Genomic DNA, 18445 nt, shown 5'->3' with positions numbered 1-18445 from the left:
TGTCTGGTGTACTGCTCCATTCATTTCTGTGCCTCCATGACAGCCTGGAACATGCGTGTGGTAGAAAGAGGTGTGGCACATCTGCCAGGGACATGATGACCAGCAGTGCTCTGATGAGAACCCCTGGGCATCTGCCTATGTGATACCATTCCAGACATCTGGCTATGGCTGCTGTGTCCTGATACATGTGCCATAGATACCACACTGTCCTGGCCAGTGCCAACCGTACACTGTCCCTCAGCTAAAGGCAATGGTGATGATGGATGTACAGGCAGTATGACTGTGTGCATGGATGGAGTGGAGACTTGTGTACTGTCAATTGGTGGCCCAACAACAGACCCTGACAAACCTGCCTGTGCCTGAACACACCTATCCTCATCATCACTGTCTGTCTCAGTGATATCAGGTTCCCTGCTGCACTGAACCAGCCCCACCTAGGCACCTGTGAGAGGATAACAGGAAGCACACTTTAAGACCTGAACATGACTTCAGACCAATGTGCACAGGCACACATGCACACATGCGCACATGCGCACATATGCACATGCACACATGCACATATGCACACATGCACACATGCACACACACAAAAATACACTCCTCCCTAAAGCAGACACATACAACATCAGCAATCTCAGATCATACACAATAGCAGGTGACGGTGGGGTACAGTATCTCAAGCAAAACAGTCATATCACACATGTCAGCATGCAGGACATGTGTTGCTCAACAGCATGCAGTGCAAGTGTAATTGGTCCTTGTTACTAACAGTATACATGGCTTTGATGCATGTGTTTTGTTATTAGGTGATGGCCCTCCCCCTGGAACACAATGCATACATGGACACAACATTGCTGTGCAGGTATTCATAACCCTGTAATGTACTGTGCACCATAACTCACAGGTGTACATACCATTGCTGGATGCGTATCTGTGTGTCAGATAGGTATCCAATGCTGATTACAGCCTCTGTGTCTTTAACAAATAATTGTGGACATATTTTTAGCACATGCATGATGAGTATTCACACAACATCATCAGTGGTGCATGGATAATTGATGGAATACCATTCGGCCACATACCAAATATACGGTACTTATGGTGAGTGTAGATCATATTGTGGACATGCCAGTCCCATCCATGACATGGCATGCTAAAACACAACTGCATATTTAAATACTACACATACCCAATGTATGTCATATGACCTAGCCACTCAATAGCATCACAAAACATATATGTGTCAGTTGTGCAAATGGTGATTGGTATGCATACTGATTAGAGGTGCATATGTGTACACACATGCGACTTTAAGGTGTATAGCAATGAAAGCTATGTGTAGTACTGTGGTTACAATAACTGGATGGGGTATAGTACCATAGGCCATCATCATGAAGCATCATGGGGTCACTCAAGGCTACAAATGTTTCCCAAACCAGCACTAATCATGCTGTGCCGGAACTGTACTACCTTGGCTAAATTCACCATTTCACAACCAGTTGTTACTTGAGTTTGTAAGGAGGCCAATAAGGAGCATTCCCTGACATGAATGTGTAGTGTGTTGTAGAGTGCTTAAATGCCTCATGATAGGCCTCTACCCCTCAGATATAGTATGTGTAATGTGTGGATGAGACTTTGGATACTGGAGTGTGTCTTTACCAGAGGGTTTGGGAATCCTTTATGTGTAGCATGTTAAAATGCTCTGTGTATGACATAGATGTGTATGTTATGTGCATGTTGAGTATCAGCTGTGCCTATCCAATGGTCACTACAGTCTAGCCACATTTGTTTGAGATGGTCTGGGTATTGCATGTGTTTGAGGCAGCTAATCACATTAGTGAGATGTGCGTGCTCTTACATCAAACATGCACAGCATGCATCATGGGTAGGTGTGTTACATGTGCACATGGCTTACACCTTAACTATGACATGCACATTTTAGTTACAATAATATATGTAGAACACACTCACCAGCATCTGTCCACTGCCTTGATGTCACCCCAGAGGGACCTACACAGAGATGAGACAGTTTGTCAGTGGCCACAACTGTGGCATTGCTACTGTGTGTTTGCAGTCTTACAGTACAACAACAGTTTACATTCACAGGGCTACAGATTATGTTCCAAATGATCAGTATTGCACAACAACAGGCTCCACATCTTTGAACAACACACTCCACATCTCACATATGCATGATCTACCAATACAGATAGCAGTACTCTACAGATATGCAATGTTACCTATATGCTCCATGTGTGCTTGCTGGGTGGCTCCAACCTCCATCATGGTGTATGTTTGCTGCTGTTGTTGTTGGGCAGGTACCACCAGGCTCAGGAGCAGCTTCTCCACTCTGGTGATGGGGGGATGGATATTAGCACCACCTCCTGTTGCAAGCTGTTGTCTACGCACATCAGCAGCACACTGACGACCATGTCTGAGAAGATCACTGCAGTGGTGGCGTACCTGCTCATATGTCCAGTTATGCAGGCCTACCTCATTTACCCTGCGGACAACATCTTGCCACATTGCAGTACGCTCCTGCTGGTCCTGGCTGATTTGTGAGAACATGAGATGGTAGTGCTGAATCATACTGCTAGTAATGATATCATCTTCAGCACTACTATAACAAGGGGTTCCTGTGATGGGTCATGATCCCTGGAAGACATAAATACAAAAATATGTCTGAGCAAGTCATATAGCATATTTAACTTTATACAGTGCAGATATCACTGAACTGCCATATATAGTAACCTATAAGCTAACCGAGAGTGAAACACTGTAACTGACACTTATCACTGCTCACCCCACAACTGCTTGAAAGTGCCTTGCTCACTCTCTATCTAATGAACCATTTTCTACACAGCAACAGAATAAAATCACTATATAAGACTATACAAGAGTACCTGGAACACTGTATGCAACACGATGCACCACCTAGCCACAGTAGATATACATCAAGCTGGTGTGTAAAGAAACATATCATCCATCACAATCAGTGTAAGGTCCAGTAAATGTGTTACTATTATACCACACAACTTGTTAATGGCAAACCCATGGCCAGAATATGTGCACAATTGGGAATATAGGTCGCATACTGCTGTAGTACACTATGAATGTTGCTAGATACGCAGTTATAAGTTTTACCACACATATGTCAAAGGACATGTTACAGCTTACCCACACACACATCAGACATAATTACAGGACACAAAGGTATGACAACCCAGATAAGCTTTCAATGTGTACTATACAGGACTGTGTGTCAGTACTTATACAACCTTAATCTTGAGAAATGTAATCTGTGATGAATACAGGGACCACACAAAACAGTGGATGCAAGCAATGTGGACATACACCATACTTTGCTGTACAGGCCCAGAGCTTCAAGTAGTACTACAGTACAGACAGGATTTGGATTCAACATCGGTACCAATCAATAATCATAGATGTAGTGCTTTAGCCTCCAATGACACACCCTAGTTAAAACCAAGGGACTTAATCACACTGTATAAAATAGCACTTGTTCTGCCTAGCAACAGAATACATAGCTTTTGCTAGGATCAAAGCAAGAACCCATAATACCATGACATAAACAGTTTCCCACTAAGCTATCCCACAGATACATATCTTTGATGTATTCACAAATATATTGACCATCACAGTCAGTCAACAGTACAGAGAATCTATTGCAACAAGTAGATGTAGGTGTGTATGAGTATATATAACTTTCTCTCTCTCTCTCTATATATATATATATATATATATATATATATATATATACATATACACATCCATTTGTCTACATATACATATATATGTAGGCACATATACATTTCACCTTTCATAGTGAGAATATCAATTATACAAAGGATGTAAGGTGTACAGTAATGTAATAAAATTGCACAGTCTTGGGATAAATGCATTGAAGGTGTTCACAGCCCAGGTAGCTTTAGCAGGCCTTACTGACTTCAACATTGCAAACTGAACAAACCACCCACAGTGTTTAACCACGTCATATACCAGCACTGTATGCTGTCTTGTTTGTCACACACTATAACCTACATACAAATATGCACATACTAACCTTCACCAACATATATATCTCCACCCTTCACAAACAGTTGCAATTTGTCCCCTGCTCTATGCACATATACAGATGTGAATATATATGACACATATATATTTCTCCGTATGTGTGTGGCATACACACACAAGGTCCACACTGTTGTAAGCCCCTGGACCTCACAGCTCAACTGTTGGGCCTTGATGCAACACAAACAGGTGTCACATATGAACACACACTAACATTAGGGGGGTATATATGGCTACAGATGCCAGATAAGCATACTAGACTGCTACAGCAGTTGCCAATGCTAAGCTACACTTTAATATGACTATCATGCATCTATTGTTCTGTCACACCCATGTTTATATAATGCCAACGCTAATCCCCCCAACAGCCATTGGCCACACTACTGTACAGAACACAGATAACATGGATCAGATCTTTGACATGTAATGCTGAGCTACACATTTCACAGGTATGTCCCACTGCCCACAGGTACACACAGTATTGTCCATAGCAGTAGTTAAGCAGAACATCTGTGCATAAAGAAGTACTGCTGCCACATATGAATGGTTCACATTATGTAGACTATTCTTCAATAACATCTACTATATGCCAGTAAATACATATGTGTCACATACCGTTCCTTTGTATGATTTGGTAATATTTCTTTTTCTTTTTCCTTTTCTCTGTCTCTCTCTCTCTCTCTCTCTGTCAGACTCTGCAATAGAGTGATTGAGTCTGTTGGCAGAGATTGCAGCCTGCTTTTGGTAGGAATTTGCACATGAGCATGTGATGGCCTCTGCACCAATTAGTGGCCACCATTTGCTAATTGAATGCAGCCTGCTGTGTAGTAATTGCAGTAATCACTGTCATAGCAACCCAGTACTATAAATTGCTAACTCATGTAGGCATGGCCCTTTCAGCTTTTCAAGATGGAGATCATCCTTGTTTGCTGTGGACATCATTGTTTAAGACATAAGGTTGGTATAGTTCTTATATCAGAAGCCAGGGGTGCAGCCAGAGATTTACATTTTGTACTCAGACCTAATGTTGCTGCTTCCAGTACCCACTTGTCAGTGTAGAAATGTACTCACCCCTCAAAATGCTACCCCAAGAAACATGGAAATATGTACTTTCTTTTCAACCGTTACAATTAACTGCCATATAAAGCTAGTTATTGAGATGTATTCCTTTGGCACAAGAATCGTTTGTGAACTGCTATACTGTGAATATTCATTTACTCAGTTCTAAACAGGTTGTGCTGTTTTAGTACTGACATTAGCACAAGCTGCTCAGAAAAACTGGACACATTTCAGTACTGTGAGTATGCTATCCTACATCCTTGGTAGACCCGGCACCCACAGGTATATTCTACATTTGGGTAGGGTTGCAGAAGTACAGAGAGCGTAAATACTATTGTGTGGATTTTATCTTGCTGGACTTACAGGGTTGCTGTGTACATGTTAGTTTATCAAGGCAAGTAGTCTGTCTGTGTAACTCCCAACTGTGGACCTATCCACATGATAGCCAGAGAATAGCCTGTTATTTTGTGTCTGTGCACCACACAGGTCTTTTCAGCAATAGAGCAATGGCATTCTTACAGTTGGTTGCTACCGGTACATGGCTACATCCATTTGTATTTCAGTGTTGTATTTCTACATAAGAGTATGCTTCCAAAACTCCTTCCAAAGCTATTTGCACAGTGTGTGACAGCAGAAAGGCTGACATGCCTCTGTGTTTCTGTCTCTGCCAGACCTCTCAACTTCTCCGGTACATATTTGAACAGACGCAGGGAAAAGTAAAGAAAATTTCAGGGACAGTCAGGGACACCTTTAAAATATTAGTGCCATTAAGTTGAGACATTGAGAGAATCAGAGCATATGAATGAATACACCTTTTCTGAAGTAAAAGAAGTGTCTAACTCTTAATTATTGTCATTATTCATTAAGTGTAATTCACCACCTTTCTGGCCAAAGTCAGTATTTTTCGGAGGGATTCAGAGGGACAGAGCTAAGATTTGTTTCTAAAACAGGGACATCCCTGAAAATTAGGGACAGTTGGGAGGTATGGCCTCTGTCCTAAACAGATATGCCAGTGTTTGTCCTGCTGTGATACTGTGTGGGGTTGTAAAGTGATGATGTAACATTATTTCCTGCTAGAATGGCTGCTTCTCTTATCACAGTCATGTAATGTAATCCCACAACAACTGTTGGTCAACATCCACAGAACAAGTTGTGTGGTATGGTATTCCTATTTTTCCTTTACATTCACTCATTCTGATGCATGATATATTTATTTAATTACCAACTTGATGTATATCTACCATGGCTTAATGGTACTTCATGTTGTGTAGTGTGTGCAAGGTCTGGGGTTCGAGACTTACAGAGGTGTTTTATTTTGATCCTGAGCAGAACAAGGGCCCTCACATACAGAGTGACTAAGGCACTTTTAAGCAGTTGTAAGCGGGTTTGCATGGGTTTGCGCATTGCTTAGCCAAGCACAAACAAGCGCAAACTTGTGCAAACCCGCTAACTACTGCTTAATAGTGCTTACTCCCGCAAACCCCCACACTCATTTCTTTGAAAGAAAAGAAAAAAGGGGAGATAGGAAAGTGGTGAAAAGGGGGCACAAAGAGGGAAATACAGTATGGAAAATAACTCAGGATGTGCAGGGTGGGTGTAGAGAAGGTCCATAGCTGCCCATTTCTTCAACAGCAACAGCTGTGCATATGCAAAAATTTGGAGGTAGATATGAAACCTTCAACCCCTGAGAGAGGGGTGAGGACAGCAAAGTATGTTGTAATGCCAATTAAATAACATTTCATGTGTCCAGTGGACATGTGTGCAAAATGGGCAGCTATGTATGGGGCATATTTTTTTTTGGAGCAGATTGCCCTTTTTTTTTCAGGTGAGAATGGAATGTGGAGTAGGGGAAGTATGTATATTTGGGAGGTAGGTTGGGGAGGTAAATAGACAAGACAAACAAGATGCATACAGAAGTGGTATATGACACATGTGGTGGGTGAACACCTTTGATGGGGAGGGATGTTTGGAAATCGCAAGCCCATGAGCCCCCAGATGGAAACTGTGGGACTGAGATCCCCACCCATGGGCAGTCACCACTGCACTTCACGGCCCAGAGGGTGGCTGTGCTGTGGTCTGTGTAGGAGGGGCAGGCTGACCCAGGAGTTGCACCACTCGAGCCTCAAGCTGGCATAGAGGTTCTGCAACAGAACGTTCAATCTCTCTACGAACCACAGCCCGGACCGTTCGAAGGGTGATAGGTGGCCCTCCTCTGCCCACACTTGCACGGGGGTGGGGCAAGCCCCATCCCCTGCAGCGCTTCCACCCGAAGGTGGCACAGGGCCAACAGAGGAGGAGGTCCCAGGCTGGGCACCAGATCTGCTGGTGCCAGGTGCCATGGCCAGCTGTGGTGAGACAGGTGAGTCCGCTGGGACCGGCCTTCCCATACGAACTATGTTTTGGAGAGTTTAATAAAGATATGGGTTAGTAACAGTTAATAGCATTCCCAATTAGTTATAACAGCATGCAGAAGTATTCCCATTAACCCAACATACCAGATTTTCAACAGTTGAAAAGCAAGCATAACACATGCATATATAGAACAATAGTGGATATTACAACAGCATGCAGGTTGAATTGATGGTAACAGGCCACCAATATTGTAGTATTTTAACAGGGCACATGCATATAAATAAATGCAAATATTTATAAACCAATAGGACATATGTCCCAACAAATGTTTTGAGATTAGGCATACCGACTGAGGTGTGGAATTGCGTTTTTTATGCACATACAGTAGGGTGGAAAAATATAGCTCAATTAACAACTTATATATCCTTCTAGTTTTAACTACATTCCTATTAACTGCAGTCATATGTCCCTTACATGTATTATTACACTACCCAATGTCCTTATATTGTGCAATTGGATTTTGCTAGATCATTATATACATGAGCTGTATCTTGCATACAAACTGCCCAAGATGCAGATGTTACTGCTACATATTTTGAGAGTTGCTCACACACACTACTGCTAAGATGTTACACTGACAGATCTACTTTCATATAATTATCTAGATATGTTCAGGTGAAAGTATCAGTTATATGTTAACAGTTCTCTACATTTCTGGCAGCACACTGACATTTCTGGGAAACACAATACCAAGCTACTCATGTGCCAGATTAACTTGTACATGCTGGGCATGAACCAACAGTTGCATATGCATAAAAGCTACTGGCACTCCCTTCATCCACATTATATGGGCCTACCCAAGTGTGGGTTGACACTGCTTAATACAACACTATTTGTAGAATGCAACAGTACAACAACATATCAAAGAAAATGACACAGACGTACTCCAGGAATTATACATTTATTAAAGGATCATTACACCTTTTTTATTGGGTTAAAACACTTTTTGAAGGCTCTCTCATTTATTTTATATAACAGTACATGCAGAATAATTACTAACCTGCCTGATGATGCAGCCTTTGCAGCCTATCTTCATGGGTTTGCTGATTCATAGCCCGGACACCTGCAGCTGTGAAGTAAATGCAGTGATATTGAGACATACCTATCCATTATATAGACAAGCATAGCAATTCTTAACTACTTAATACAATGGCTACTTACTCAGTACTGGGGCATTAGGCATTGCATGGGATTCCTGGATCCACTGGTCCAGTTGATCCTCTCACTACGTCACATCAGGACAGAATAATGGTGCCTGACCTGCTCACCAGTCCGGGGAACACCAGTGGCATTGGTGAGATCATGAGCAAGACTGTTCCAGGCCTCCATTTTATATTGGGTACCCTGGTACTGGCCCCACAGGAGTCTTTCCTCATGATTGTGGACAAGGAGCCAAACCATTACTTTGGACTCCTCAATGCCCCAGCGTTGTGCTCTATATCGAGTGCCTTCTCCAACACCGGCCATGCTGACTGCAGAAGGAAGCTACAACTAGTTATAGCAAGTATTCCTGCCTGTGGAGCTTAAATATGCCTCATTTCCCGCACTTATTTATGATTGGCCAGTTTTGAAAAAACTCAGCTGTAGGCACACCTGCTTAGCTGATGTTGGCAATGTTTAAAATTCCTTTGATAGATATGTATCTGTTGAAAGTGCATGCTCATGAAATGCTGTCATGGCTTAGTGGTTAAGTACTGTGACTATAGTGCACAGTATCCTGAGTTCAAGCCCTGTCACTGCTTTTTATTTTTCTACTGGGCAGACCTGACTGGTTAAGGTACAGTAAAGGAGATGTGGCCATGTTTAATCGACTTTGCTCAACTTTGCCCATCGTTGCCCAACGTTGCTCAACGTTACTCGATGTTGCTCAATGTTGCTCGACATTGCACGATGTTGCTCGACATTGCGCTGGTTAGTGCGGTGCACAGCTATGCGCAAATACGTTGTGATTGCACTGGTTAGTGCGGTGCGCAGCTACACGCAAATACATTGTGCTGGTTAATGCAGTGCACAGCTCCGAGCAATTGGATTTAAATATGCTCAATACTGGTAAAATGTGCTTAGCAGTACTTTATATTGCTTAAAATAGGGTACTCATGCCTTAGAATGCATAACCATTTCACCTTCATATATATATATATATATATATATATATATATATATATATAAAATTTGTTCACTACTACATTTAACTTTTCAATGCTTTTTACAAAACTTATAAATAAAAAATGTCAGGAAATATTTTTGTATACAGATTTCCAACAGAAAATGGAACATGCAGTAGTGGGACTCAAACCGGGAATGCCTCCTCTTTGTACAAGGACTCTAACCACTACACTACCTTGCTTAATTTGAATATAGTTTTCTTATTATCCACTTCTGGTGTCTAAGCTGCTAACTGTAGATAAGCAATGGGCAAACCCACACAAACACACGCAAATACAGGCAGCTATATCAGATGAAATTAAAAAAATTAAAAAATCTTTCTATTTTTAATTTTGTCAGTTGTTTAACATATGGGGGAATGTAGTGTTACACTGTGCACATGTGATCGGACTCACTCATGTAACTTGACATTGTGGTGTTTCTTCATTGCAGGGGCATGGATTTTTGGACTGCTCTGCAGTCCAACATGCCTCCTACACTCATCCACGCTCCGTGTAAGCTTTAGAGTTGAGGCACCATGCCCTCATTAATATGCATGGCACACTGCCATCATACTCTTAGACTGGTGCTTCCATGTAAGACTAATATAGTCTTACACAGAAGATTAGTAAATCCTGGGGAGTGTGTTTTTTTATGTTGTGAAAATAAAGGACCCCTACTGTTTCATTGGGGTGGAGAACATTTTTGCTGCCACATTTCCTACTGCTGTTCTTGCTGCAAAGGCAGCTAGGAGAACCTGTGCAGTAATGAAAGGAGAAAAAGAGTTATTCTGCTGGTGAGAGCAGTGTGATTCTGTTAGTTGGACAGAAAAAGGTTGAAAGGTGAGTGGATAATACAAATAGTCAGCATCTAGCTAACCTTAAAGCTCAAGATTTTGAAGAAGGTGTTGTAACTGAAATTGATTCTGGAAGTGTGCCTAATAAAAAACTGGTTGTTTTATTAAACAAAGGTGATCATGGAGAAGAGTCTGAGATATCATGATAAGATATAATGGAAAAGTTATTCAGAATTGGTAATCCCCTGGATTCACACATGCTCCGTGCAAGAAGAAGTTCTTCTTGCATGGAGTGTTCTGTGTCCGTGTAGAGCAGCAGCGTGCCTTGCATATGCATGAAGACATGCTGCTGAACTCTCTACATGGACATGATCTGCGTACGAGTGCAGGGAATGTGTCCGTGCAGTACATGGACACTAAACATTCCCCCTGCCCTCAGAAAGTGCTGTACAGCACTTCCTAAGCCATACTGGCATAATATTAGAGCTTAGCTTTAATATTATGCCAGTATTTCAGTGTCCGCAGACACTGAAATAAAAACAGCACTAGGAAAGCAATACAGGAGGTGTGTCATGGGTCTATATTACGTGATCAAGCAGTGAAATGTTTGAACACATAATCGAACACTAAATGTCGAACCATCAGAATGTCGAACAGTTCAATGGAGATCTCCGTACAGTGTGGGCATGGAAGTTTTCCATTGTCTGCACTGTAGTGTGATCTTGGAGTTGGCATATTTAAGTAGCGTGAGTTGTGGGGGTGCAGGTGGGCTTGCCCCCCTGCTTAGAGCATTTTTATTGTTTGTTTGGGTATTTTTATGGGGGGTTTTTTGCCTTTGACATTATGGCATTTTGACATTTAGTGGTTTATTACGCGTTCGAACATTTCACTGTTTGATCACATAATATAAATACGTGTGTCACAGCCTCTGTGACACACCCCCTGTATTGCTAAAGCACTGTACGGCACTTCTGCATTCTGCAGAAGCAGGAAATGTGTGTAAATGCACAGATAACAGGGTATAAATCTCCCAAATGTACAGAAGCACAACCACAGCCCCACAAAATAAATAAAGCCCATACTAAACATGTCATGCATCAGCATGAAACACACACAGAATCCTGAAAGCTCAATCATTGCCATTATGTGACAAACACATTCCCAAGTAGTTGTCACAACACCACAATACACACCCTCTTAATCTACAAAAATAATAATAATATATCCTTGTTTTTAATGCCCTAAAGGATGTTTAAGTGCAGCTAAGTGGGTGTGTGCAATACAGCTTAAACATCCCATAGGAGCTAAATGAAAACAGATAGAATTCAAGCCAAGATAGTGTACTGGTTAGAGTTGCAGCTTTACATGCAGGTGTTCATGATTAAAGTCCCAAGACAAGGAATTTATTTTATCATGTGAAAGTAGTGTTAAACTTATTTTAGTAAGCATAAAGTATGTAGCAATTATTTTCTTGTCAACCAGGGTAGTGTAGCAGTTCCAAAACTGAGATGTCAGGGTAGAAAAATGTGAAACCCCAGTATAAACACACGTGCCCCATACAGTATAGTCACACAATAATATAATGTAATGAAATCACATAGGGAGATGTCATGGAAGGTAAACGTAAAATTATAAATGTGTATGTAAATATTTATTTTATATTATACAATGTCTGGTCATTAACATACAAAATTGAGTACGCTAATTGGCCAGCCCAAACAGAGTGCCCACTGTAAATCTGATAGTATGTAAATGGAAAAAGGTCCGTATGCCTGGTCTATTTCCATTTGTATATCACCTGTGTTTTATTTTTAGTCTGCAGAGATAGCAATGGGGAAATGAAGATCTCTGTTGCTTTTTTTGAACCTATCGCGCTATGTGTTATGAGTTGAAGAACTCATATAACATAGCAAGATATTAAAAAAATGCAATGGAGATCTTCCTTTCAACAGAGAATGGAAGATCTCTGTTGCCTTCTTAATATATCTCACTATGTTATACAAGTTCATCAACTCATATAACATACTGAGATATGTTAAAAAAAGCAATCAAGATCCCCCTATCTCTGTTGCTGTCAATGCACAGCACTGATGTACTGCGTAAGTGTGGGAGGACGTCCCTTACGCATGTGCAGTACATCAAAAATGGCCCAGGATACCGGAAAACTGTGGAAGGGCAGCATGGAGGCATGATACAATGACATTATTTAAGAAAGGTAAGTATTGTTTTTCTTAAATAATGTCATTGTATAATAGCAATAACCCATGGCTGGGTGTGGGCAATTGCTGGACTTACCGACAGTTGGCATTGTTTGGTTATGCGAGCATTGTCGTCATGACCAAACCACACCAACTGTGGGTAAATCCAGCATTCCCCACACCCAGCTGTGGGTTATTGCTTAAATATAACATTATAGGTATGATATGCATAAATGTGCCTTAATCAGTTTGTATCCACCAGACCTTGTTCTGTCCAGCAACAAAATAGTTAACCCTGCCAAGTCTCAAACCCAGGATGCTATCATCAACCATCACTCCACTACACCATCTGAGCCGTAAGAATTCATAGTGCTTTAATGAGCATATCCTGCATAGGTCATTTAACATTAATAAAAAAAAAATAACTGTCCTAAGTGTTGAACCTATGACCCTGAACATTATAATCAGAGGAGTGTACCGCCACACAAGCTCATCTCTAGGAATTAATGTTGTTTTTTCAAACATATCATGCAAAAGAGGCATGCAACATTAGGGGGAAAGCTTCATGGAACCCTTTGTGTATTGTATAAAGACATATACATAGATACATACGCACACAGACACACACACACACACACATATATATATATATATATATATATATATATATTAAATATAAAGGAAGTAAAATTATATATATATATATATATATATATATATATATATATATATATATATATATATATATATATATATCTCTATATATATATATATATATATAGATATATATATATATAACATGCAGTGCAGTTATATCTCAGAACCATCCCTCTCATCCTGGTAGTGCAAGGAACCGGTACGAAGACTGTAAAAGGGGGGGTGGGCCACATATACGGACATACTTCAAAAATCGCTGTTACAAATAAAGACGTGTTACAGCAACAGTATGTGTCTTAGCAGACAATCACTGAAGGATATGATGATGGGAACTGAAATGTCATGTCATTTATTAACTGACATAAATCATTGGATCAACACAGTGATTTACCAGACAGATAGAATAAGTTTTGGAACTGAACAAAAGTATGGTCCAAACATCTGGACATTCTGTGGAAAATCTGGCAGTGGAGAGGTATGTTAAGAACCCCTTAATGCAATGAATGTGGACCAAGCCTGACAAAGTGAGGGGACAAAGGCCTGAAAATAGGGACATGTCCAGAATATGTCAGAAGATAAGCTGCGAATGTTTATGTAGTAACAGTGTACATCCTAACATATATCAACTGAAATATCACAATTCCATGACTCAATTGCTTCTCATTAGTTACTGACTTCAGTCCCCACATCATCCCATTGATGTGTCACCCATAGATAACAGTTATGGGGACTAGACCAAAGAATTGGCCACACAATTGGATATCGTACAAATATGTGGACATAATACATTAGGGAAACTACACTGAGCTACTGAGCAATGTCCAGACTACAGTCAGACTGACATAACACTACCCAGGTCCAGCTATGGGGGTGTACACATGCATTACCAAATATAACAGACAGTACAGGGATGTACTACTAGTGGAACACAGACACTGGTGTGAAAGTGCATACCCCAAACTAGTGTACCACAGTCACAGCAACATACCAGTAAGTAAACTGAACATGACAGTATAATACTGTGAGAGCAACCACATACCATCTGCCACTCACACATTACCCTTACATATACTGCCCCAATTCACATTATACTGGGAATCCTGAAGTGTTAACATGACATTTCACAGTCAGCCCCTACAAGCATATGGACCTGATAGACCACCAGCAGCTGTAGCAGCATGCAGAGTCAGATAGGTAAAGGATGCATGGCAGTCACAGCTGCTACTCTCCCTACCCAGCCTAAAAACATATACACACAACACTGCTACACAATCTTGGCAGTCTGTTCACAATGGCCAGACAGACATACTGTCATATGTGCAGATTTCCACAGAATTACCAGAGTGTAGACCCACAACCCTGGCCACCACTGCATACCATGTTTAGGAGTCTGCCAGATCATTGTCATGCTAACTGGAGTGCAGTTGGTAATTAACTCATTACATCCAAGAGACGCCTCCAGGTGCATCTGCAGTTACCCCCTACTGACGCCTCTAGGCGTCAAAAATTGCTTGTTCATATTTACATTAATAATTCCAAAATCATGCTACATACAAGGTATCAGATTTTATCTTGAAGCATGCATGATGGAAAGCACAATTGTATTGATATTTAACCTCTGTCAATGAGTATTTGTTACAACTGTAAGATGATAACTTCATTTTTTAAAGGCTCAAGTCACACCCACTGGGAGTTTAAGGCACACACTCAAAAGAGCTCTACTTTTTTGATTTCTCCAAGTCTTTTGGGTTTCTAATACCATGATGGGAATGGACCCCATTCCTACATCAGAGTACGATTAAATTTCATGAAATTAGTATTATTTCACTCTTTGATGTTAGCTCTACTGGTGGGAATGAGTAAATGATATACCATAACTCTGCACCTCGTAGTGCAGGACATCTGGACAATGCATGGCATACTTATGGGACAGGGGGCTGGAAAGAGGGACATATCGCACATAATAGCATTACAAACTGAGCCCACATGAAGGTCATCCCATATGTTGGAACTAGCAGCTGTGTCCAGGCCCTCAACAAAATTCTATGTGGGCACCTACATAGCTTTATGGCCTCAGCAATACCTAACAGGACAACATCAACCCCCTCAAGGTAGGCTGAATGCTTGTGGTGGACAGCAGCAATTACACAAACCACAGGCTTGGTCCCTAGATTTACTGCACAGGCCAAATCAGGAGCATGCACCAACCTGGCATCAAGTCAGCCGTTGTCTGATCAAGTATATAAGGTCACAAGTAGAGTACTGTAAGGTTAACTATGAGCACAAATTGGACACATCCACCAAGGCCAATCACAAGATCTTCTTCAAATATGTCTGCAATCTCTGAGGCCACAAACCAACCCACCCTGTAATGGTGGCCAATCAGGCCACATACACACACAATATAGCAATAGGCAACCTGCTGCAGATAGGTTTAGGAGAAACATCACCCACTGGCTCAGCAGCACTATAGCTAGATATGCACAGCACACACACCCCTCCCCTCATCATCAGTGAGCAGGTACATATTGCCTACTGAAAGGCAACAAGTGTAAGTATCCATGGCACCTGATAACATCCCTGTCTGCATCCTACATGAACTCAGGCATGTGCTTCCAGCTCCATTACACACCGTATTCACACCAAGCCTTGGCACCATCCACACTACATCTGCATGGAAGACAGCCAATGTCATCTCTCAACACAGACATGAATGAGGAGTACAGGAGTAGGAAATGAAGTATCCCTCATTGGGGGAATATGACACCTCAGGGCCAGATGTGCAATGCAAGCAGATACAGCGCTGATACAGTACAGGGGGTATGGTGTGGTTGTGAGTGGTGGCTACTGGTATTCAATGTAGATGTGCAGGTTCTGTACATACAGTTGCCAAATGTATGAGGTCCTGTGATGTGTCTCCCTTGTTATGTCTCCCAGGTGCAATGTTGCATCAGCAAAGGTCAACCTTCTCAGAGGCTGAGACAAATATAATCATAGAATCCATACTACACAACCATATCATAATGTTTGGCTGGAGCCAGCAACATCTGCAGGAGAGGACTGGTCTGTGGGACAACCTTGTCCACACGGTAAATGATGTTGGCTCGCACGCATGTACATACAAGCAGGTCTGGCATCGGGAAAATGACCTCATACTCCATGCCCAGCAAAGAACTGCTGCAGTGGCCAGGGACTGCACACCCACAGGCATGGGCCTGGCCTTGCAGCCCCACTGACACCCACCAGGGAGCTCCACGGGTACCTTGGGGTACCCATCCCAGTACAACATCAGAGTACAGACCCCCCCCACATACTGGAGGTGGTTGGCACCCTGACAATGGATGAGGAGTGTGCAGGCAAGGCCCCAGTGTAGATTAATAGACTAGTGTACTTGTAATTGTAGAGTATCTGCATGCATGTGTCAGGTCAGATTGCAGTTGTGGATGGAGTTCTCTAATGCACAGATGTGCACGTCCATGGTGAAGGACAGCAAATTGTGTAGTATTGAGGGTTGTACTGTAAATGTGCAGACACCCTGCATCCATCCTCTACCAGTGCCACATGTGGGTCTGCTGACCATACTCCCCTCACACAACAACCTTGGTCCCTCCGGTCTGCATGTGGGATGGCAGCCTGCAGCTGGTGAGTATGCAATTATACTGTTGTGGTTTGCCAATATCCCAGGCATGTGAAGGCCATGTAATGTACCATGCACACAACTGCCACTTATAGCCATATTGCTTTATGCGCATGGTCACTTGTGTTGGGGTCAACTGCATTGCATCACTGTGGTCACCACAGGGACCTATCTGATGAGGATGTATTATCCCTTTAGCATAACTCATGGCCTGTCAGTGCAAGACTTCTGGACAGAAAGCAACAAAATGGTTGGACAAACCACCTAAGGTAGGGACATGTGTGAAACATTACTGTCATATAGTGGATATAAACAGTCTATACACCCCTGTTAAGATGCCAGGTGTTTGTGATGTATATACAAATTGAGACCACAATATGTCAGTTCTTTTCCAAACTGTAATGTGACCTATGACATGAACAATTCCCTGTACAATCAATCTGTTGGCCACCAAATATGGAGTATACAAACCTCACAATACACTGGATGCATATGTGTGCACACCCTTCAAATAATATGTTATTGCAGCAGCTTGTGATTTACTGACAGCATACAGTCTGCTTGGGTACACACCAGCCATCAAGTAAAGACACTCTGACTAACACCAAATAAAGGTCTGCTGTCCAAGTGGGATAATCATGACATTTGCTCAGTTGCCTGCAACAGCAACAGCCATGGCAAAGAGTGTACAAAGCAGGAAAGGGATCTCATATTTGAAAAATATCAGTCAAGAGTAGGGTACAACAACATTACCACAGCATCGCATACACCATGGGACACAGTGGAGACAGTTGTCAAAAGGTGGACTGAATATGGGACAACAGTGCTGCTGAAAATAACCTAATATCTCTCCAAAAATGATGATAACACATGTCAAGACCTGGTCAGGGAGCTTGCCAGGGGACATACAGCAACACCGAGGGAGTTGCAAAAACCTCTTGCTAGTACTGGTGTTCTGTAGTATCTGTGAGAACACTCTCCCGTATTCTGCATACATATGGCCTATGGGGTAGGGTCAGAAAATGGAAGCATTTCCACACACCAAAAACATCCAGGGGTGGATACAAATTGCAATACAGCACATCACATCTTCCAAAGGCAGGTGTGAAAATGTGTTATGGTGCAATGAGACTAGGGATCGACCTCAAAGCCACAATACCAACAGTTATGTGTGGTGCACAAGCAACTCCTCTCATAACCTGAAGACCAACATCCCCCTGGTGAACCACACTGGTGGCAGTGGCCTGCTGTGGGGCTGCCATTCCACAGACAGAACAGGGCCTATAGTCATGGTAGTAGGAATTCTGAACATTTCCTAATAACACCCACTTCTGCCCAAATTCCATCAGCTGTCTGCAAGAATGCTGAGGATGAGGAGGTGTTTCAGCCTTCAACATGACAAAGAACTGAAGCATACATCCAAAGCTACCTAAGAATGGCTCCACCTGA

This window comes from Protopterus annectens, chromosome 3.part1, assembly GCF_019279795.1.
Source record: "Protopterus annectens isolate FY-2018-M chromosome 3.part1, PAN1.0, whole genome shotgun sequence".
In the NCBI taxonomy this organism is placed as follows: domain Eukaryota; kingdom Metazoa; phylum Chordata; order Ceratodontiformes; family Protopteridae; genus Protopterus; species Protopterus annectens.
This window is presented reverse-complemented; position numbering follows the sequence as displayed.